Consider the following 25276-nt stretch of genomic DNA (forward strand, 5'->3'; position numbering starts at 1 on the left):
CCTTTAGACCAGTAAGGACATAACATCTATTATTAAGAAAAAAGAATTTACATGGTAACCTTAAGGAAAATTTTGTCATTTTGAATCTTAGAGTATCTCTGCAAATGGCTAAACAGCAGGAATTACCACCCTAGCTATTACGTAAATAAGCTTGATCCAGAACTCAGAGATCTGTCTGTTTCTTTTTACTTTGTGTTGGGAAGAAAGGCATGTGCCTTCACCAACTTGTTCAGATATATATAGTTTCAAATCAGTATATTTGTAACTCAAAGCCTTTATATGATAATCCAGCAAAGAGAAAAGAAAAATTTAAGTTTGGGGTCAGTTGTGCCAATTTACGGTGTAACACACAAAGCCCAGTTGGTTATTTTAGTTGATGTTTCAATAAATTGGCAGACCCTTACCAGAAAGAGCTGACAAATACCTTGCAGCCAGAGAGCTTTGAATTTTAGCTGTTATTAACCTAATTATTTGGATGAGTACTATTTTCTGTAACTTAGTACCCCAATCCTTGGCTTTTTCCCCATTTTCTCCTTGAACTTTCTTGGAGAAGGCATGGAGAAGAACCAACACCATTAAACATATTGCAACCAGATCCAGGAATATGACAGCCAAAATGAAGCCAAAAGAGATTAAAACACCCTCTGCCATGGCAATTTTTATTTTACATGCAGTTTAGGCCAAACTCTGTCTAGAGGTTTGTCTGCCTCCAGTTCCTTTCTTTCCTGCCATGGCTGTGGAGCTGAGCCAGTTGAGCCAGCCACAGTATAAAAGAGCCATGCTTGCTTACCCCTTAGTTAAACTGCAGCAGCAGCCAGTTTTTTTAAGGAAGTCTCAGGTCTGCCCACAGGAGGCTGTCTTTTGCTCCTGGGCTGTTTTAAGAGCCTCTCTTAAAGAGACAGTAACTGACCTGGGAGTTTTTAGGTTTTAAGTTTGGTTTGCATCACTGGGAGCTTATTCCCCCCACCAAATTATGATAAAGTATGATTTAAAGAGTGTGGATTTGTAGATTAGTTGGGCGCCATTTGTTGTAGAAAGTTATTGATATTTACTATTGTTTTATCTTCTTGTAACGCTGGTGTTAATCCTCAGTGGCTGTATAACCAGATCACCACACAGAAACTGGGTTTTTAGTTAACCTAGAACACAATGCTGGGCAATATTTACTCCCTCCTAAACCTCCATGCCCTCAGTTTCCTAACATTTAGATTTCCCACATTATACTTGCTTTTTGTGAAATCTTAGGTCTGGTTTATGCTCCGAGTCCTCCTAGCTCTCTTCCTGCTCTGCTCTCCTCATGCTCTCCTCTCCTGGAGCTCCTCCTCCTTCTCGCCCCTTCCTGTTCTCTAGCTCCTCCCCTCTTTCCTGTCCTCTGGCTCCTCCCATTGCACAACATTGTATGTAGTTGCTTTATTTGTGTCCTGTTTACACAAGAGTTGACACAGGATGCTTATAGTGAGTATCACAATGCAATATCCAGATTGAAACCAGAGAGTTGGGGGTGGGGAAATCAGCATTTGAATTAACAAGGGTACGGCATATACATTTTAAAAGAACATTATGCCAACAGGAGTCTAAGGAAGGGAGGGTGGGACTGGGAGTGCATGATGGAGGGGACTATAGAAGGGATATAAAGTGAATAATTGTAATTAATAGTAATAATGATAATGATGATGAAAAAAGTATTAAAAAATAAAAATATTTTTTAAATAATGGAGTGCATACTTGGTACCAATAAAAATAGAATTTAGGTTGGATCAACAATTTCAACATTTATCATTAGTGACTAAAACAAATATTTATCTAATTTATATCTGTAACAATTTGTCAAATTAATCTAATCCTTGTTCTCTGATCTATTATTAAAAGTACTGAAAATATTATATCATTCCGTATAATTTTTTAATCTAAGTTGTTTGTTATAGTAAATGTCATTCAACACATAAAAATCTAATAAGAGTGAATCTTTATCCTTTATTTTTTCCATGTATCATTTCCTACTATTAGTAAGAGAATTCTATTTATTTCTGTTTTTCTTTTTTCTTTCCTTCTTTATTTACTTAATTATTATTATAATGTATTCATTTTGTATCCTGGCTGTACTCTCACCCTTTGTCTGCTTCCAGTCACACCCACACTCCCTCTTCACCCTCTATTCACCTCCCTGGTCCACTGATAGGGGAGGACCCCTCCCCTTCTGTCTGACCCTAGCCAATCAGGTGTCATCAGGGCTCGTTGCATCATGTTCTTCTGTGGCCTGACAAGGCTGTTCCACCTAAGTGGAGGTGATCAATGATCAGGCTCCTGAGTTCATATCTGAGACAGCCCCTTATTTATTCCCTTACTAAGGAACCCAGTTGGAAACTGAGCAGCCAATGGGCTTCATCTGAGCAGGGTGTCCAGATCCTCTCCATTCATCCATGCATGGTCCTTGGTTGGAGTATTGATCTCTGCAGGCCCCTCTGGACCCAGTTTTTTTTTTTTTTTGGTGTTGTTGTTGTTGTTGTTTTCTCTGTTGGTCTCTTTATGGAGCTCCTGTACCCTCCAGGACTTTCTATCTCCCCCTTCTTCCATATGGTTCCATGTACTCTGAAAAAATTTTGGCTAGGAGTCTCAGCATGTCCTTCAATACCCTCATGGGTAGAGTCTTTCAGATGTCCCCTCTGAGAAGATCTGTCTTATTCCCTGTCTTCTCCTACTTCTGATGTCTATTCTGCTTGCCCATATGGGTGAGGTTTCAGCCTTTTCCCTAGGGTCCTCCTTGTTGATGAGCTTCTTTAGAACTATAGATTCCAAAGACCCTGAGATTCCACATCACACCCATCAGAAAGGCTAAGATCAGAACCTCAATGGAAGACGCATGCTGGAGAGGTTATGGAGAAAGGGGAATCTTCTTCCATTGCTGGTGGGAATGTAACCTTGTACATCCTCTTTAGAAATCAATCTGTAGCTTTCTCAGAAAATTAGGAATAGTGCTAAACCATACAGCAAGGACTTTTGCTCAACTATGTTCATAGCAGCATTATTCATAATAGCCAGAATCTGGAAACAACATAGATGTTGCTCAACTGAAGAATGGATACAGAAGATGTGGTACATTAACACAATGAAATACTACTCAGCAATTAAAAACAAGGAAATCATGAAATTTGCAGGCAAATGGTGGGAAATGAAGAATATCATCCGGAATGAAGTAATCCAAAAGCAGAAAGATACATGTGGTATATACTCACTTATAAGTGTATATCATCCACACAATACAGTAACAGATTTCTTAGCTGTTTACTTAACTTCGTGTTGTGAGGCTCCACTCATCTTTCCCAATCTACCTGCCAAATAAAATATCCAAGAACATGTCATTTACAGCTGACATATGGTTTTCCTATATCCTGCTCTATTTAACCTTTGACTAGAGGTTTTGAAATGAACACAGCATACAGATTTGATTTTTTAAAAATAAAAACATTTGGTTAAGTTTTGTCATTTTATAGGTTATTTTTGGTGAGTTCTGATGTTAGTACATTAACATCAGCTTCTTATTTATTCTAACATTGGCATAACAGTAAAAATTTACTGATAGCTGTCACCTTTTAATTTATTAAATTATGAAATCATTTCTAATTATAATCTGTATTTACTTTTAATGATTAAACCAAATACCACCCTAGACATTGTTTTGGTCTGTAATCTGAGATAAAGTACCCATAGATAGTTTTGGCAGTTCTATCATTGATTAGTGGTAAGCACATGGCTGTAATAAACCTTACCTATTACATCAAGGTTGGACATTTAACTTTCTGTCATAATCTGAGCTCTTTGGTCAAGAGCTACAACCTGCAAATTATTTTATTATGAGCAGTCTCAGTGGCAAACTGTCATTCATACTTCAAGGAAATACCATAAAAATATCCAAAAGTGATTCATATGTTCAGTTTCCAGCACAAAACAAGTTTTTGAATGGCACCAGAGTGTTTAATTCTGAAAAGAAATACCTACAAAAGTACAAAAAGGGGGTCTCATCGGAAAACCTTATATTGAAAATGAACAACTGCAATAATAATGGCTAATTTGTTAAACAGCAATACAAAGAAAGAGATTATAAAATAAGGTATCATAGCATTTAATATAAGAAATACAAGAAAGATGACAAGAAATGCTTTTAGCTGCGTTGAAAAAATTAAGCTACTATAAATGTGCTAAATCACTCTTAGTGAAATATCACATTTAACATGACTGTCAACTACTTTGAGAATTTGTTATTTTAAAACAGATTGATATATCAGATGAATTATTTTTATAATTAAAAATTACAATTACTTTAAAATATTTTTCCATTGCATGCAGTGCCTATAATTTAGTAGGATATAATTCTTCATAAATCTATGAAGAAGCAGCACAAGACATTTTTTAATATTTAATCCTTTCAAAATCAAAGTTACATTAATAAATAGACATTTGATAATTCTTAGTTTAACTTTTTTGTTTATTTGATGATGCATTACAAAAACACAGAAGGGAGAGGAGCTCCACAAGAAAATCAACCAAGTCAAAAATTCTGGACCTAGAGGGTACTGCAGAGACTGATGCATCAACCAAAGACTATTCAGAGAGAGGACCTAGACCCTTTGCCCAAATAGAGCCTATAGGCAGCTCAGTCCCCAAGTGGGTACCCTAGTAAAGGGAGAAAAGACAGTCTGTGATATGAACTCTATTGCCTGCTTCTCCCTGGTGGGGCTACCTAGACAGCCCACAGAAGAAGAGGATCTAGGTAGTCCTGAGGGAGATTGATAGGCTAGCATTAGACAGTAGGGGAGGAGGAGTTCCCCTCAGTAGAATAGGGCAGAAGGATAGGGGAGGATAAAGGAGAAAGGGTGGGACCTAGAACTGAGTAGGGAGGGGGATACAACCGGGATACAAAGTGAATAAATTGTAAAATAATAATAGTAATAATAATAATGAAAAAAGAAATGCTTAATGTCCTTAGCCATCAGGTACATGCAAATCAAAACAACTCTGAGAGTCTCTATGTTTTACCCATCACAATGGCTAAGATGAAAAACGCAAGTGTCAGCATATGCTGGCGAGGGTGTGGAGAAAGCAGAACACACCTCCATTGCTGGAGGGAGTGCAAACCACTTTGGAAATCATTCTGGAGCTTTTTCAAAATATTTTGTAGTAGATAAACCTCAAGACCCAGTTATACCACTCCAGGGTATATACTCAAAAGATGCCCCACCATACAAGAAAGACACTTGCTCAGCTATGTTCACAGCAGCATTATTTGTAATAGCCAGAAACTGTAAACAACCTAGATGTCCCTCAACCAAAGAATGGATAAAGAAACTGTGTTACACTTACACAGTGGAATACTACACAGCCATTAAAAACAAAGAAATCATAAAATTTGCAAGCAATTGGATGGAACTAGATTCTTCCATTTTTGATCAGATTATTTTGTTGCTGAGTTATTTGGATTATTTGCATTTATTTATCATTTGATAAATGGATAACTGTTTTATAAAAACTTCATCTTGTAGGGTCTCTTCAATATGTTGATTTATAATTTTCTATGTAGAAACTATTTGGTGCAAAGGAGTCATCTTTTTTTATATTTTGCTGCTATTACTTGTGCTTTTAGGGTTATAACTAATTTTTTTTCCCAGAATAGTATCTTGAAGCATAACATTGATATTTGCTAGTAGTTTCATGGTTTGGTCTGTTGGCTTTAAACTATTAATCCATTCTCAGGTTGATTTTTGTGTAAGTAATAAAATAAGAGTTCAGTTCTCGTCTATATTTGGGTACCAGGTTGCCTAGCACCATTTAAAATAGTGTTCTATGTTTTTGAATACCATTGATATCTTTTTTCAAAATATCACTCATGGAAAAGTAGGTTTATTTCTGTTTTTTGTTTTTGTTTCTTTGCTACTTTCTTCATCCATATGCCTATATTTATGTCAAAACCAGAGACTTTTGATTAATAGAGGATTATACTAAATATGAAGTCCAGTAATGAAATATTTTCTACATAGGCATGTGCTAGTTATTTAATTATTTTTTTCTTTGAGTAAAAATTTAAGGAGTATTTTTTAAAATATCTGGGAGAATGTCATTCGGACTTAATAGGAACTTTATCAATTTGCATAATTCTTTGATTACTAAGAACACAAAACAATACTACTTCTAATCAGTAAATCTGTATACATTTGACTTTTTTCTGTATGGTAAAATTTATTTCCTCAATGATTTCATAATTTGTGCAGAATATTCAAATGCTTGGTTAAATTTATTCCTGGAGTAGGGTGCTTTGAAGTTACTGCTAGTAGGATTACTTTTCTTAATATCCTTTTCTTAATAATATTTTATTATTAGAATATCCAAAAATGCTCTTTTGTATGTTCTTTTATGCCTAGAAACCATTTAAAATATTATTCTGTGCTAATGAATACCATTGATATCTTTTTTCAAAATATCACTCATGGAAACATAGTTTTATTTCTGGGTTTGTTTTGTTCTTCTGTTCACCCATGTGCCCATATTTATGTCAAAACCAGAGACTTTTGATTAATACAGGATTATACTAAATATGAAGTCCAATAATAAAATAAATTTTATTTTTCAATTCTAACTTTGTGTGTGTGTGTGTGTGTGTGTGTGTGTGTGTGTGTGTGTACGTGTGTACCCTTAACATGTAAAACCATTTTATCTGACCACAGGGACAATTTCAGTTTTTACTTTTCTGTTTGGATTGGTATTGGTATAATGTTCTTGTGGAATGTACCTAAATTACTCTTGTTCATTCAAATGCTGATTTCTCTACCCCACTGGCTGGTTTTAATCTGGACATTGCATTGTGATGCTTATTCTAAGCATTACCTGTCTCAAGTTTGTGTAAACATGCTACCATTTGTTCTGTGTATTGAATAAAAACAACCAGGCATGCTGGTCTGGAGGTGAGGAAAAGGAAGCAAGTGGGGGGAAAGAGCAAGAGAAGAGGCCTGGCAAACATCAGGAGAAATAAATAATACCTAAGATATGACTAAAAATCAAGTATAATGTGGGAAATATGAATGGGAGAAAGCTATGCAGGCTTGGAGATATAAGATGGAGTAATTATTGCCCAGCATTGTGCTCTAGGTAAATTAAATAAATCCTAGTCTCTGTGTGTTGATTTGGATATACAGTTGGTTTAGGAATAGCTGCTGTTTAACTAAAAGATAAATCAATATAAAATTCTAATAATCATCAATAGATGGCATACTAACATGGAGTGGAATTTACAGTAATCTAGCTAGAACCTACATAGAAAGTAAAACTATAGAGCTGTTTCTTAGTTCTGTTCCTACTAAAACAAAGCAAAGGCAGTTCCTAAACTAGGAGCTCACAGATTTTCTGATTAGACCAACCCTGAAGAACAGCAAAACCTCCTGCAGGCTGCAGTAAAACAAAAATTGATACACACAAACCCCAGAGAGGGAGTTTCTTTAGGTAGAGAGAAAAAAAAAAAAAAGTACCCTTTTAACAAGCAAGCTTCTCAATGCCAGACTTTGATAGCCAAGGCAGGAAGCTAAATTTCTTTGGGAAAGGGGTTCTTGCTGGTCTGAGAAACAAACATTTGTGGACTTAACAACTTCCCAGAGTGAGGAAGGTGTCAGGATCCAGTGAGGGAGGCAGAAAAACTTGTATTTCCCTGGAAACATGAACAGATTAAGAAGCCTCAAGCATCTGAACTGGTAAACTAATTAGGAAGGCTGTTTAAAATGCTTTCTAGGACAAAAGCTTACCTAAAGGAAAAAAGCCAGTTTACATGGGCCAAACTAAGTGCTATTCCAAGTCAGACATGCACTCAACAGATTATCGGGTAAAATAATTCTACATTACAGGTGGGAGAGGAAACCATACATTGTCTCTGTGAACTGACAGACTGGAGCATGATAAGACACAGAACAGCACAATAGAACAGAGACCTGAAACAGAAATTCTGATCAGGTAATTTGTTTAATAATCACACTTTTATGCTATACACAAATTTTACATAAATAAACCAGACAGGATGGGATAGATAATAAAACAGACTTATTGGAGCTTGGCTGATACTCTCTTCTACAAGTTTTAGACAGGGATAAAGGAAAATTTATAATTATGGTTATGATTACGTTCACAATCCTCATTTTAATTTTAATAATTGGATTAGCCTTTTATGTCTTCTCAAAGGCAAAGGCTTTAGAAAAAAAATAATAGAACAAAACAAAGAACAATATAAACAAAAAAGTTGGAAATGGGACATAAAACAAGAGATCCTAAAACATGAAGATAAGACAAAGGCTTCAGAAAAGATACTGGCACAACACAAATAACAAGTAGAACATTATAAAGAAAAATTAAAAGTTGGAAGACAGGCATAAAACAAGAGATTCAAGAGATTACTGAACAAAATAAACAACAAAGAGATAGGTATGAAATATGAGCACAGACCTTAAGAGAAGAACTTAGAATATTAAGTAAGGAAAATGCTCAGGCAGATGGAAAAGATAAAAATAAAGAAAACCAACCAAAGGTGGTTAGAAAACAAATGTTAGCTTTTCCAGTCAGTATACACCAGAGAGCAACAGATGATGATCATCCACAGGATTATCAAGAATCGCGGAAGTGTGCAAGTGTTAGATCTGAGAAAATTTAAGGAAAGTGTCACTAATTTTGGAATGCATTCACCAATGGTAAACCAAGTGCCGACTTTCTGGGTAATCAGAAGTAGAGTAATCCCCAAAGAATGGGAGGATATGGCAATGGCAATATTAGAACTTGGGTCATATTTACAATGGCTTTCCTGACAGAGAGAAAAAGGTTAGAGAGATAGCACACAAAAATGGATCCAGAGGTGTTGGTGTTTCTAAGAAACCCTGTGTTGTGATGACCCATAGGCTTATACAGAGATACAATAGCAGCCTTAAATGACTGGGACAAAGCTGAGGAAACAGGAAAATGTCTTGAGCCATTCTCTCATGTCATAAAAGGTCCAAATGAAACATATACTAACTTTTTGCAAAGACTGATCTCAGCTGTGGACAGAAATATATCAGATCCACTAGCTAGAAAGATACTAATAAAATCTTTAGCTTTTGAAAAATGCTAATATTGAAAGCAAAGAAGCAATAAGGCCATTAAAAGCAAGATCAGCACCAACAGATGAATGGATTAGAAATACAATTGACATCATGCATCACTTGCCCAGTATGACCTTAATAGGAGAAGCCAAAGACCTTGGGAAATGCCTTAACTGTGGGTGGCAAGATTGCTATAAAGAAAATTACAAGGGAAACCAAAATAATTCAAAAAGGGAGCCTATACTTTCTAGAATATGCAGAAGGTGTGGCTAGTGTAGACATTGACCTAGTGAATGTAGAGAATTAACTGATAAATGGGTTAACCCTTTATCAAAAATATGCCTAAGGGTGCCTTTCACAGGCCCCTATACAGGGTAGGTATTCTCCTCCACAAGAAACTTAAACATCACAGTTCTGGGAACAAATATTAAAAAAATCAGACAGCAAGGTCAGAACAAGTTTTATACGTAAATTCGAAAGCCAGGAAGGGAATAAAAAACAAATATGTTGGCAAAACTCTATAGATGACCAAAGGCCAAAGTTAAATCATATTGAAATTGCAGGCATGGTGGACAGTGGAGCTGATGTAACAATTATCACTTCTATATCCTGACCCCCAGATGGGCCACTTCAAGAGGATTTGGAACTTTATCTCAGGTAAAACAAAATGTCTGAGGGCTTAAATGTACAAGGACAGAAGGTCAACTAGGAAAATAAAGGCCACACATGGTTGAGATAGCCATAAACTTATGGGAAAGAAATCTATTACAATAGAAAACGACCAATTTCAGAGGCAAGAAAAAAAAAACATGTAATATTCCTGATAAAGCAGTTAAAATTATTTTTAAATGCCATCAAAACAGTTCCATACTGTCCAGGCTCTCCATAAAGAAGATACAACAGAAGCTGGCCTTTCACCTTCATGTTGAGAAGCCACTACTGATAAAATACCCATAGACTTACCACTAAGGTGGTTGAATGACCAAATTATTTGGATTGAACAGTGGTGTATGAGTAAAGAAAAATTACAGGCACTAGAACAGCTGGTCCTACAACAGCTGGAGGCTCAACATACAGAGCAATCCAACAGCCCTTGGAATTCTGCCTTACTTGTCATCAAAAAATATGGCAAATGGAGGATGTTAACAGATCTCAGAGCAATTGACAAAATTATTCAGCCAATGGGATCGTTAGAATCAGGAATCCCATTTCCTTCCTTTTTATCCAAAGAATAGCCTATTATAGTGATTGATTTAAAGGACTGCTTTTTAAAAATTCCTTTACATGAACATGATAGAGAAAGGTTTTCTTCCTCCATACCTACTTTAAATAGAAGCTGTCCAATAAAGAGATATCATTGGAGGGTCTTATCACAGGAGATATTAAACAGTTGCATTTTGTGCCGGTATTTTGTACAACAGCTATTTAAGACAATCCATAAGCAATTTCCTCAATCCATAGTTTACCTTTATATGGAACATATCTTATTGGCTGATTCAAATATGAAAATATTAGAAATATTTTTGATGAAGCAAATAGAATTTTGCCTTATTGGGGGTTACAGATTGCTCCCAAAAATACAAAGAGGAGATTATATTAATTACCTAGGATACAAAATAGGTCCACAGAAAATTTGACCACAAAGGGTGTAAATTAGAAGAAATTAATTAAGAACTCTTAATGAGTTTCAAAAATTGCTGGGAGATATTAACTGGCTACAGGTTACCATTGGTTAAGCTAATAAGATCTAAGAAACTTATTTCAAATCTTACAAGGTGATAAGGACTTAAACAGTACAAGAACTTTATCAGCTGACTCTGAAAAGGAAATCACAAGATGCATTTATCGACCGTATTGATCCAAAAATGGCCTGTATTTTGATTATCTTTCCTTCTACTCATTCTACCATAGGAATTCTTATGCAGAGGGAGTATTATGTCTTAGAATAGATATTTGGGCACTCCTCAAAATATTTTAAAAGACTACATAAAATTTATTTTTCTGAATTGACCCTAAAAGGGAAAACGAGACTTCATTAATTACCTGGAATAGATTCAGCTGAAATTGTGGTACCTTTTACCAATCTGAGATTGCTTCACTATGGGCAGACAACGAATATTGAATTTTTGAGAGAAATGAAAAACAGTTTCCCAAAAAGCAAATGAATTCAGTTTAAAAAAATAACTAATTGGGTTCTTCCTCATATAATAAAAAGAACTCTAATTTCCGGAGCTCCCATATTTTATATGGATGCCAATAAATCAAAAAGGGCACGTTATAAGTTACAAAATGTGAGTAAAGTGGTTGAGAGTCCTTATTATTCAGTTTAAAAATCAGAATTATGTGAAATTCTCATGGTGTCATCAGATTTTCAAAAATCTCATTGTATAGTCACTGACTCTCAATATGCAGAAGAGTTGTTTTGTGTATAGAAACTGCTGATATATTCAGGATTTTTTGGACGTCACTGTTTCTTCAACTACAAGTAATCAGAAATAGAAACAATCTATTGTATATAACAGATCTCATATGAGTCTAGGAGGCCCTCTAACACAAGGCAATGATGAAATTGATCAACTATTGATAGAAAGTTAGAGGCCTCAGAATTTCATTAAAAATTTTTTTTTCATAAAAAAAAAAAGAAAAAAACCCACAATGTTAACAGCAAAGAGAAATTTCTATCACTTGGCAACAAGCCATAGAAATTGTGAGAAAATGGCCTATTTGTATAACCATACTCCACCCACCACTTGAAGGAAGTAACCCTAAAGGTACCCAAAAGAAATTAAATTTGGCAAATTAATGGACTTGTTTTATTATACAGAGAAATATGTGTACCATACTATACATACATATTCAGGATTTCAATGGACAACATCCTTAAGTTTTAAAAAGTTTGATATTCATATGTTGAACCACCCTTGCATGCCTGGGATGAAGCCTACTTGGTCATGGTGGATGATATCTTGGATTCGGTTTGCAAGTATTTTATTGAGTATTTTTGCGTCAAAAAAAAAAAGAGAGAGAAATCCCTAGAAAAAAATGAGGCCTGACTTGCTTCCTGCAGGATTATGCAGTACTGCATCTTTTATGATAGTGCTTAGGTGAGGGAGAGGAAACAGAGTCCGCTGCAGCTGCACACTAGGTATGCTCTTACACGATGTCCTTTACATTTTCTCTTAATGATGTTCCTTCTTTTTGCATTTTGATGCTGAAGAATGTCATGTTCAGTAGCATACTTAGTTTCTATCCCTATTCTTAAATAACTAGAAATAATAACACTCCTAGAATTATTAGAATTAAAACATCATTCCTAAAGTATGCTTGATTTATTCATTAAAACTCAAGAACAATAAAGGTTAAAAAGGCATAGCATGAGTAATCCATGTCAGCTACTGCCCTTTGAAAACAACAGCCTGCTTGCACTGAATGTAGTATTTCTGTTACTCTGCTGTCAATTTATTTTATTATACAATCAAACATACCTTTAACTTCAAATAAAAATATTCACAGAAAAAAAAAGTTTGATATTCTTATTATGCATTTATTAGAAGTGATGGGAGTTATGGGTATGCCTAAACAAGCTACAGCATATGTTTCTAATTAAATGAAATTATTTTTTACATATTACAAGACAAAATATATCACAAATATACCACACAATCTTATAGGACAAGAAGTCATTGAAAGATCCAATCGTACTTTAAGGGACACGCTTAACAAACAGCGAGGACTATCAAAAAAATCCTAGAGATAGATTACATAATGCTTTTTTCACTCAATTTCATTCAGGATTAATAAGTAGAAAAGTCACTTGAGTTAATTTCTTCTATTAAGCCAACACACACACACACACACACACACACACACATTTTTTTTATGAGTTGTTAACATGTGTTTGGGCTTCTCAAGAATATTAATGGTTTTACCTGATTCTGTGGTCTGTTTTGAAATTCAAGAATACAGGGTTACAAAGGTGTCTCTGTGGGTAAAGAAGACCCACATTTCAATCATTCTAACTCTTCAATACTTGGAATCCATGAAAATAAGGTCAAAAAAATTATCAGTAAAATCATTGGAAGTAAAAAAAAAATTAGATTAATTATAAAGCCAAAGAAGAAAAAATATGCTCACAAAATATCGTATTAATATTCATAAATTTACATATTTACAAATAATATTGTATACCAAACAAAACTACTTTTCAAAAACAAAAATAAAATAAAGTATTACTATAATAAAGTTAAAGAAGTTCATTATCAATAGACAATCCTAGAAGAAATGCTAAAAGGAATCTTTCTAGTCAACCTTTAAGTAGCTCAATAAAGTGACAATATAGTCACAATATAGTGACAAAAATTAAAAGTTTCGAATGAAGTTAAATACATTTATACATATGTAAAATAATAGTTCCATACTATTTATAAGTTCACTCTATTCATAAAATAATTATTAAAATGTATAAAAGGTTTAACATATATAAAAATGGAATTCATTCGACCAGTATTAGACAAAAATAAGCAACTCAAAGAGTTCTATATGTATCTTAAACTAAATCCCCTTAAAATAGATTATTATAATATTAAAATTTATTTATATGTGATTTCTTGGTAATCAGGAAATCAATATAATATCCTTAAAACGAAATAGAAATAAATCATTGTATGGTGCTAGACAGAGTAAAGAATCAAAGTGTGTTAGTAAGAGACTCAAAATAAGAAGAAAATTCTAAACATAAATGCTCCCTACTGGAGTTTGACTATGCCTTTGAGAATTATTGTTTCAGTTTTTGTTTGTTTGGTTTGGTTTTGGTTTTTGTTTGTTTGTTTATTTGGTACAAGTTAAGGTAAATAGACATCACTCTATAAATTACTTCAAATGTGAATTAATGGTAATAGCTTCTTTTAAAAAGAGAGTGAAAACACTTTATTTCCATGTACACTTAAATTAATCTGGCTTAGTTGCTTGCTTTGAAGGGAATAGCCAGAGACCAAATTCCATATGCTCCTCTGATTCCTCTGTCTCTTCCTATACTTAAGCCTTGGCAGCAGCAGGACAAATTCAGATGGATCAGCCAAGAAGTCCTTTATCTTTTTAGCAGATGGGAAGGTGTATTTCAGAGTATACAGTCAACACCAGGACTCACTTGTACCCACTGATGATAGAATGTGTTACTGAGGCAACAATAGGGTAAACAATCAGCAGACAACACTGGCAAACATCTCAGACACCCTGTAGGAAGCAAGTGCAGAGTTGGCTCTGTGATGCCAAGAATTCCGGGCTGTAAATGTTGTCATTATCAAACACCTGCTGGATGATCAGTCAACAGGAGAAAGGGGAGATGTTTACCATATCAGTGTAGCTCTGTGGCGCTGTTTTTTTCTCCAGTTTTTTTCTCCACTTTGAATTTCCTTTTTTAAAGCTGATTTTGACATTTAATATGAACTATTTTTACAGTCATTTCTGTCATGAATATGTCAAGTAGCTGAGTTTATATAGCAGGCTCTTTTAAAATATTTCTTGTCACTTGATTTTTTTTAACTTTTATTTTTCTTTACAATTTATTCATTATATATCCCTATTGAATCCCCCTCCCTCAACTCCCCCAGTCTCACCCTCCTTCCTTCTTTCTCTTATCCCCTTCCTCTAGTCCACTGAGAAGGGTAGTTCTCCATGATTGCCATTTGCCCATAGCTTTTTAAGTCCCATAAGGAGTGCTTGGATCCTCGTTCTCTGTGGCCTGCCTGGCAAGGCTGCATCATCAGGGCGAGTGATAAGAGAGCAGTCAACAGAGTTCATGATAGATGCAGCCCCTGATCTACTCCCTCAGAGATCTACATGGAGGCTGAGCTGCCAATTGGACACATCTGAGAAGGGGTCTAGGTCGTCTCCAAGTATGGTCCTCCGTTGGTGCATCAGTCTCTGCAGGACCCCCTGCACTCAGATAGTTTTGTTGGTCTCCTTGTGGGGCTCCTGTCCCCTCCATGCCCCTCTAATCCCACCCCTCTCTTCTTCCATGAGACACTCTGCCAAAAGTTTGGCCCTGAGTCTCAGCATCTTCTTCGATCCGCTGGTGGGTGAATCCTTTCAGAGGACCCTCTATACGAGACTCCCATCCTTTTTCTTCTCTTCCTGGTGTCTATCCTGTTTGACATTGTGAGGGAGATTTAATCATCCTCCCTAGGGTTTTCCTTAGTCTTTAGCTTCTTTAGGTCTGTAGATGACTGTCCTATATTATATGGCTTGACACCAAAAATAATAATAATAATAATAATAATACAATTAAAAATAGGGTACAGAGGTAAGCAGAGAATTATTAACAGAGGAATATAAAATGGCAGAGAAACACTTGAAGTGTTCAAAATCCTAAATAATCAGGGAAATGCAAATCAAAACAACTCTGAAATTCTATCTTACATCGATCAGAATGGCTAAGATAGAAAATGAAAGTGACAACATATGCTGGACAGGATGTGAACAAAAGGGAACCCTCCTCCATAGCTGGTGAGAGTGCAAACTTGTACAATCACTTTGGAAATCAATCTGGCACTCTCTCAGAAAATTGAGAATAGTACTACCTCAAGATCCAGCTATCACACTCCTGGGCATATACCCAAAAGATGCCCTACTACTCACTAAGGACATTTGCTCAGCTATGTTCATGGCAGATTTATTTGTAATAGCCAGAATCTGGAAACAACCTAGATGTTGATCAAAGGAGGAATGGATAAAAAAAAAATTGTGGTACGTCTACACAATGGAATACTACTTACCTATTAAAAACAAGGAAATCATGAAATTTGCAGGCAAATGGATGTATCCAGAAGAGATCATCCTGAGTGAGGTAACCCAGAAACATAAAGACAGGCATGGTATACATTCACCAACTGGCACTTGTTTTTAACAGCTTTCATTTATTTTTCTTTTAGGAGCAATTCAAAATTGAGAGAATGCCACAGTGTTCTTATATAGCTTCTATTTCCACATACACATGATCCCTTTCAGTGCAAGCATGCTGACCACTGTGAAACATTGGTTATAATCCATGAACCTATGCATAAATTTTCAGTAAGGAGAAATTCTGAGAAATAGAATTTTCTGTCTCCCTCTCTCAACATCTCCGTTCTTTCCACCTTTCCTAAAACTTAAATATTATTTTAATTCAGTTGGTGTTATAATTCTTCGTAAGATATACTTAGTATAATTTTGGTCTTTCAGTTTACAGAAATGATCACCACTCTGAATAATGATGAAAATGTTTATCTGTATCATTTCAAAAGTTTTGCTTTCCCACTGATATAGTAATTTCCTTGGAGATTAATGATTTCTTTTTCTTTTTAAATTATTTTTTATATTCTTAAATTTTCACACAATATATTTTGATCATGTTCTTTCTCCTCCTGTAATTCTTCTCAGATCCTTTACCCCTCCTTACCAACATAATTCTCTTTTTCTAAGTTTTCTTTTTAAAATTATTGTTATTATTGTTATTACTATTATTATTATTTACAATTTATTCACTTTGTATCACAGTTGTAGCCCCCACCCTCTTCTGCTCCAGGTCCCACTCTCCCTCAAACTTACTCCCTTATCACTCTTCCTTAGTACACTGGTAGTCTTCCTCTCCTACTGTTGATGCTAGTCTATCATGTCCCCTCAGGACTGCCTGGTTCCTCTTCCTCTGTGGGCTGGCTGGGTTGCCCCACCAGGGAGAAGTTTTCAAGGAGCAGGCAACTGAGCACATGTCAAATAATGATGCTTCTCCCATTACTAGGGCACCCACATGGAGACTGAACTATCTATGGGCAACATTTGAGTAGGGGTCTAGATCCTCTCTATGCATGGAATTTGGTTGATGGATCAGTCTCTGCACTCCTTACTGGGACCTGCTTTTTTGGCTTTGATGGTCTCCTTGTGGAGCTCCTGTCACCTCCATGTATCTCTATAATCCCCTTCTTCCTTAAGACTCCCTGTGCTCTCTCCAAAGTTTGGCTGTGAGTCTCTGCATCTGCTTTGATCCCCTATTGAGTGGAATCTTTTAGAGAACATCTGTGGTAGGCTCCAACCCTGTTCTGTCTCTTCTACAGCTTCTGGTGGCTATCCTGTTTTCCTTTCTGAATGAGAACTGAACATCTTCCCTAAGGACCTCCTTGTTGTTTAGCTTCTTTAGGTCTATAGATTTTAGTATGTTTATCCTATATTAAATGTCTAATATCCACTTATAAGTGAGTATATACTATGTGTATATTTCTGTTTCTGGGTTACCTTACTCAGGATAATCTTTTCTAGCTCAATCCATTTGCCTGCAAATTTCATGACATCTTTCTTTTTAATAGCTGAGTAGTATTCCATTGTGTAAATATGTACCACAATTTCTGTGCCCATTCTTCTGTTAAGGGACATCTTTTATCTTTTTGTTTGTTGACAATTTATTACAATTTATTCACATTGTATCCTGGCTGTGGACCCCTCTCTCTTCTCCTCCCAGCCCCACCCTTCCCCCCTCATCTCCCCATATGCCCCTCCCCTTATCAGCTGATAGGGGAGGTCCTCTTTCCTTTCTATCTGACCCTAGCCTATCAGGTCTCATTAGGACTGGATACATTGCCTTCATCTATGACCTGCCAAGGATGCACCCACCAGAGGGAGGTGATCAAAGGGCCTGCCTCTGAATTCATGTCAGAGAGAGCCCCTGGTCCTTTTACTAAGGAACCCACTTGGAGACACAGTCTATGGGCTACATCTAGGCAAGTGTTTTAGGTCCTCTCCATGCATGATCTTTGCTTGGGTATTGGTCTCTGCAGCACTCCCTGGCCTCAGATTGTTTGACTGTGTTAATCTCCTTGTGGAGCTTCTGTCCCCTGCAGGTCTTTCATTTCCTCCTACTTTCAAAAGATTCTCTGTACTCTGCCAAACATTTGGCTATGAGTCTCAGCATTTTGTGGGGTGTAGACATTTTAAGTAAGACCTTTGAATTTCCTCAGTGTTTGTTGTTATGTCCCCCTTTTCATTTTTTTATTTTGTTGATGTTGATAGTGTCTCTCTGCCTTTCACTTAGTTTTGGTTAAGGGTTTGTCTATCTTATTGATTTTCTCAAAGAACCAGCTTTTTTTATTGATTAATTGAATTGTTTTATTTGTTTCTAATTATTGATTTTAGCCCTGAGCTTGATTATTTCCAACTGTCTACTCCTCTTGGGTGTGTCTGCTTCCTTTTTTCTAGAGCTTTCAGGTGTGCCATTAAGTTGCTTGTATGAGATATCTCAAACTTCTATCTGAAGGCACTTAGTGCTGTGAACTATCCCCCCCCCTTTGCACTACTTTCATTGTGTCCCATAAATTTGGGTATGTTGAACTTTCATTTTCATTGAATTTTAGGAAGTTTCTAATTTTTTTTAATTTCCTGACCAAGCTGTCGTTGAGTAGAGACTATTTAATTTCCATGCATGTGCAGGCTTATGTTATTTCTCTTGTTATTGAGGTCTAGTTTTAGACCATGCTGGTCTGATAGGATATAAGGGAGTATTTCAGTATTCTTGTATGTGTTGAGGCTTGCTTTGTGTCCACCTATATGGTCAATTTTGGAGAAGGTTCCGTGGGATATTGGGAAGAAGGTATACTCTTTTGAGTTTGGGTGAAAAGTTCTGTAGGCATCTATTTAGTCCATTTGATTTAGGACCTCTGTAAGTGTCATTATTTTCCTATTTAGTGTCTGTCTAGATTATCTGTACCTTGGTGAGAGTGGGTGATACAGTCTCCCACTAGTAAGGTGTTGAAATCAATGTGTGATTTGAGCTTTAATAATGTTTCATTTACGAATACAATTGCTCTTGTATATTTTTACTTTATTCATTTTACATCCTTATCATCTCTCCCTTCCTCATTTCCTCCAAGACCCTCAGCCTTCACTCCCCATCCCTGAACCTATTCCTCAGAAATGGGGAGTTCCCCCTTATCCACTAGTCTTCTTAATATATGACCTATATGGAGACAGAACAGCCTATAGGCTACATCTGAGCAGGGCATGTGGGTCCTCTGCATGCAAGGTCCTTAGTTGGTCTATCTGTGTCAGCAGTTACCCCTGGATGCAGACTTATTGACTCTGTTGATTTTCTTGTGGAGCACCATTTCCCTCTGCTTTCTTCTATCACCTCTCCCTACTCTTCCATAAATCTCCCTAATCTCTGCTCAAGTTTGGCTGTGAATCTCAACATCTACTTCAATCTGCTGGTGGGTAGAGCCTTTCAGAGGACTTCTACAGTAAGTGTCCTTCCTGTTCCTTCTCTTCAGCAAAGTGGTTGGGTACAAAATTAACTAAAAAAAAAAATCAGTAGACCTTCTATATAAAAAAGGTGAAAGGGCTGAGAATGGAATTAAGGAAACAACACCCTTTACAATAATCACACACATACACACAAATGTATCTTCGTGTAACTATAACCATGCAATGAAAGAAATATAAGAAAAAAACATTCAAGCCTTTGAAGAAAGAAATTGAAGAAGCTATCATAAGATGGAAATATCTTCCATTCTCACTCATCTGTAGTATAAACCTAGTAAAATGGCTATCTTACCAAAAGCAGTCTACAGATTCAATGTAATCCCCATCAAAAAACAAACACAACTCTTTACAGACCTTGAAAGAAAAATTCTTAGCTTCATATAGAAAAACAAACAACCCAGCATAGCTAAAACAACCCTATACAATAAAATATCTAGAGATATCTACATCCCTGATCTCTAACTGTATTATAAAACAACAGTAATTAAAACTGCATAGTACTGTCATAGAAACAGACTGGTGGATCAATGGAATCAAATAGAAGACCCAGAAAAAAAAACACACACACCTACAGATATTTGAATTTTGACAAAGAAACAAACAAACAAACAACAACAACAACAAAACACACAGTGGAATAACAATAGCACCTTCAATAAATGGTACTGGTCTAACTAGATGTCTACATGTAGAAAAATGAAAATAGATCCATATTGATCACCATGCACTAAAATAAAGCCCAAGTAGATCAAACACCTGAACATAAAACCCATAAACACGAAACCTATTAGAAGAAAAAGTGGGGATGAGCCTTCAACAGGAGACAACTTTCTAAACAGAAAACCAATAGCTAAGGCTCTAACATTATTTAGAATTTCAATGGCACCCCTGATATTTTAGTGATGGTGTCTAAAGCCTGGATGAATGCAGTTCTCAAACCCCATACCAGTGTTCTGGGTTGGCATAGTGAACTCAGACAGTGCAATGGCATGAACATCAGAAATAGCTGCCACATTATTGGTCATCAGCATGTCCCTAATCTCTGTGTGAGTCTCCTTCGAGAACACGAAGTCCACATTATCCCAGATATGAGGCAGTAGTTTCTCCAGAGCTAGGTTGTTTTCCAGACTCCCTCAAATGACTTTGGACATGATGGTGTTCAAGTCCATAATCACCACAGCCTTCCCTCAAAGCAGCATGCAGATCTGCTCAATCTACTTCTAGTCTCCATTTCCTGGTCTCACAATAAAACATTTTGAATAATCATCCAAAAGTTGGATAATCTTAAGGATGTTCTTAGACTTCTAGGTCGCCCAGCATTCTCTGTGAATAAAGGATGCCGTTTGGCAAAATGGTTTAAGCAACTAAAGAATCCAGGTTATAAAACACTTTAGAAAAGTCTAAGAACATACTTGACAGAAAGAGCAAAAAAGTGTTCCAGATAAATAGTAATGACACGAACTTGCATATTAATATCACAGAAAAGACCATTTAAGTGGAAAACACTAAGGAGAACACACATTATAGTAGCAAATATGTCAACTTCCCAAGAATATGCTTCCATTTTAAAGATATATGGACAGTGCATTAGAATGCCTAACTATGAGAAATATTGCTAGAACTAAGCAATAAATAAGCTTCTCTGCAATAATGGACAGTACCCAATTTTATCAACCACACAGAAGAACTATTAGAAAATATTTAAAAATGAACACTGTAGACCAAACTGAACTAAAAGGTATACATAGAACACATGAGAAATTCCCACCACAAACATATAACTGCAAACTGATTTGCAATTGATAGATAGCAACCAGGGAATGGAAAATCATTTTTCTTCCTTGGACCTATATTTTTATAGCAGCTGCAGTCCATGGAGGAATAGATGGCCAACAGAAAATAGATTACATGTCAAGTTTTGACTTGTTTTGGAGGGTTATATGCATTTTGTTGATTTGGTTTGGTTCTTAATAAAATGAATACTATGAATAAAATAAAATATGCAGAGAAAAATTTTATATTACTACTGATTTTATCACATAAGAACAAATATAATTTATTTATTTTCTATTAATTACATTTTTATTTATTAATTACATTTTCTTCACTTTGTATCCCAGCTGTAGGTCTTTCCTCATCCCCTCCCAATCCCACACTAACATCCTCATCTTCTCCCATGCCTCTCCCCCAGTCGAATGATAGGGGAGGTCCTCCTCCCTTTTCCACTTACCCTAGCCTACTAGGTTTCATCAGGAGTGGCTACATTGTACTCCTCTGTGGCCTGGTAAGGCTGTTCCCCACTCCGGCATAGGTGATCAAAGAGCTAGGCACTGAGTTCACGCCAGAAACAGTACCTGTTCCCATTACTAAGGAACCCATGTGGACACTGAGCTGCCATGGGATACATCTGTGCAGGAGTTCTAGGTTATCTCCATGCATGGTCCTTGGTTGGAGTATCAACCTCAGAAAAGACCCCTATGCCCAGAATTTTTGGTTCTGTTGCTCTCCTTGTGGAGCTCCTGTCCCCTATAGGTCTTTATGTCTCCTTCTTTTATAAGATTTCCTGCACTCTGCCCAACGTTTAGATATGTGTTTCAGTATCTTCTTTGATACCCTGGTGGGTAGAGTCTTTTAAAGGTCCTAAAACAAAACAAAACAAAAAAAAGAAATTGCACATTTCCAATATTTAACATAAATACATAAATACTCAATGCATTCCTTTTACTATTTAAATTTTATTCCTTCTAAAATTGTGTTTCAATAATTGCATTGCATCATTCTAGTTAACAACGAAAGTTCATTTTTTATAATAATTAAAGATAATTGTACCCAAGTGTGCCTTGAAGAAGAAAGACATTCTTTGCTTTATTAATATATAAAAACTCACTGAAACAGAGATACCTTCAGCCCATATCTCTACTCATCCCCTATATACATTGAAAATCTGTTTTGTAGATGACTGTGTTTTAACATGATGTAGTACATATGTACCTTGTTGCAGATTATAAATATTGTTAAATGGAAAATATTAAAATATTTTAATGTTCTCTATATTCTTTTACACTTAAAGAGAAAACAGTAAATAAAAGCTATCACAAAAATGAAAAAAGTACAAATATAGGAGATGGGTAAAGATTTGTGTACATTAAGATAACCTAAGCAAGACAGATACATTCTATTATTATTATTATTATTATTATTATTATTATTATTATTAATTCACTTTGTATCCCAGTTGTAGCCCCCTCCCTCATCTCCTCCCGGTCACACTCTCCCTCCCAATCCCCCCCATCCCTCTTCCCTAGAAGATACATTCCTAAGACCTCACAACTCATCAAGGAAGAATTGTGGAAGAAGCAGAATTATACATTTTTATAAAGTAGTCAGATGCCCAATTTAAAAAAAAAAAACTCAAAAACGATAAAGAGCATTTAGGATTATGTGGCATCACTGGTAAATTATGTTGAAAATTTAGGGAATTTATACTCAAAACAATTAACCCCCCAAGTAATAAATATATGAAGTGGAAAAAAAAAACCCTCTTATTCTAGGAGAGCTGCACTAACCTGGTATGTTACAGACAAATGCTGCATCATTTGTTTTGCTGTGGAATTCTTTCAGTTATCCAGGTTTTGGAAGCATAGAACAGACTTCTATTGTAAACTCTCCAAAATTCCTTAACTGTAAGGATATTGAGATCCCAGAAATCTCAGAGAACAAGATACCTATAAGGGCAGAGTTACATAGAAAGACTCTGGTGTGTTTTGTGTGGCATCACTGCTGAGATCACCTAAGGATTTGTCTCTATTCTTTATAGTGAAGAACTCCATAGATAATCATTCTGGCAATGACTGAAATAGACTAGAGAATGGATCTTGACATGTTATGGTTCTGAAGAAAGAAAGACATATGTGGTGGTCATGACATAACACTATTAAGATAAAGACATCAAAATTATACAGTGTCTTGCCATAGAAACAGAACCCTTAGAGGGATATTCCACTAGGGTGATGAGTACACTCATGGGAATAGAAACAGCAACAGATGAAAGGGAGGGAAAACTGTTAAAACTATGTACCATCAGGATTTCCAAGTCACCCACTACAGAGCAATCATAAAACAACTAGTAAAGCTTAAAGGACACAGTATCCTAACACCTTTATAGCATACTCCTACTGCAATGTGCAAAGGAGGCCTGACTTAGATGTTTAAGACTGTTAAGAAACCTTTTGATTTTCACAGCTGTTTTGAATGTTGTATCCCTTTTATAGAATACTTATTTAAAAAACTGAAGTAATTAGCTCTAAGAATGTGTTATGAATTGTCCAAGAAAAAAAATGACATCAAAGTCAGTTCATTGATTAGCAGTGGTAGTTGCTGCTATTATTACAGGTCTCCAAGGTTCAGGTATAGGTGGAAACAGGTGTTTCCTTTTTAGTTTTTATTCTCAGGTGCTTCCTGGAACATATTCAATAGCTTTTGCTGCTAGAAATTATATGACCTATGGGCAATTTCATTTTTTTTCTGGGTGTATACATCAGTTCCTTCCATTTTCAGGAAACCACATTTCACATTTCAGGAATTTCATCCTGTTGACATTCTCTGATATAAATAACATGCATGGTTACTGATCAGTAATCACAAAGTGGCTTGGCCAGTGGTTGATTTTATTCTTTTGATACAGAAGGCAGGTTATTTATTTTTTTTGCTCGGTTTAGGTTATTCTGTTGATAAAATTCCAGTTTCATACATAAATATGACCACCCTGGAGACAAAAGTTGTAAAGGCACATGGTTCACTTGAAAATATTATGAAATGAAGCAAACACACCTCAGAGAGGAAATGAAGGCAGGAAATAATCAAACTCAGTGCTGAAATTGATAACCAAGAAAAAAAGACAACAATAAAGAGAATTAACAAAACTAAGAAATGGGTTTTTTTGTTTGTTTTTGATTTTTAGAAAATCAACAAAAGGGACAAGCTCTTACCAAAACTAAAAGAAAGAGGGAGAGTATCCAAATTAATAAAATCAGAATTGAAAGGGGGATATAACAACAGACACTGAGGAAATCTAAAAAATCATTAGATCATACTTCAAAAAAAATGTAGGGGGACAAGATAGCAGCACCAGGAGAACACTGCATCTGAGGAGCACGACAACATTTTCCTTACAGCAACCAAGAGACTGAACTCTGGGCCTTAAAACAACAGCAATCATGTTTCCCAGGTGAGAGGAAACCCCCATGGCCGTGGTCAGTCTGGTCCACTCTCAGGTCCCCCAGCCAGAACCCCAAAGAGTTTCCGGGTCTCTCAGGTATTAGGTCGCCAGACCAGAGCCACATACCTGCGTATCCTGATCACCTTCCCAGGCTGAATGGTGGGCACAAAAACACCAGAGACTGGGAGTCATAGTCCTGAGAATACCCCACAGTGAAGGAAGGAAACAGGACTGACCTAGGGTCACCCAGTCTTTCTATGGAAAAGGTCTCGCAGAATGGCAAGTGTGAGCCACTATCACTGAACTGGGCTTCAGCCATGAGCACAGAGTCTTGCTGCAAGCCCATCTCTCTGGCACAGATGGAGCTGTATGCTGCAGGCCAACAGAGACTGGGAGTCCTTGTCGGGATTAAACCCCACAGGGAAGGAAGGAAACAGGGACCCGAATTAGGTCATCCAGTATATCCCAGAAAAAGGTCCCACAGACCGGTGGGCTCGCACTGCCAACCTAAAGACCTGATCTGCACCAAATATTCGGCACAGACAGCACAGTGCGCCCCAGGGCACCAGAGACTGGGAGGCCATGTCTGGAGAAATCCCCACAGGAAATGAAGCAAAGGGGACAGACTTAGACCACCCAGTATATCCCTGGAAAACGTCCTGCAGACTGGTCC

Source organism: Meriones unguiculatus, chromosome X, assembly GCF_030254825.1.
Source record: "Meriones unguiculatus strain TT.TT164.6M chromosome X, Bangor_MerUng_6.1, whole genome shotgun sequence".
Lineage (NCBI taxonomy): Eukaryota > Metazoa > Chordata > Mammalia > Rodentia > Muridae > Meriones > Meriones unguiculatus.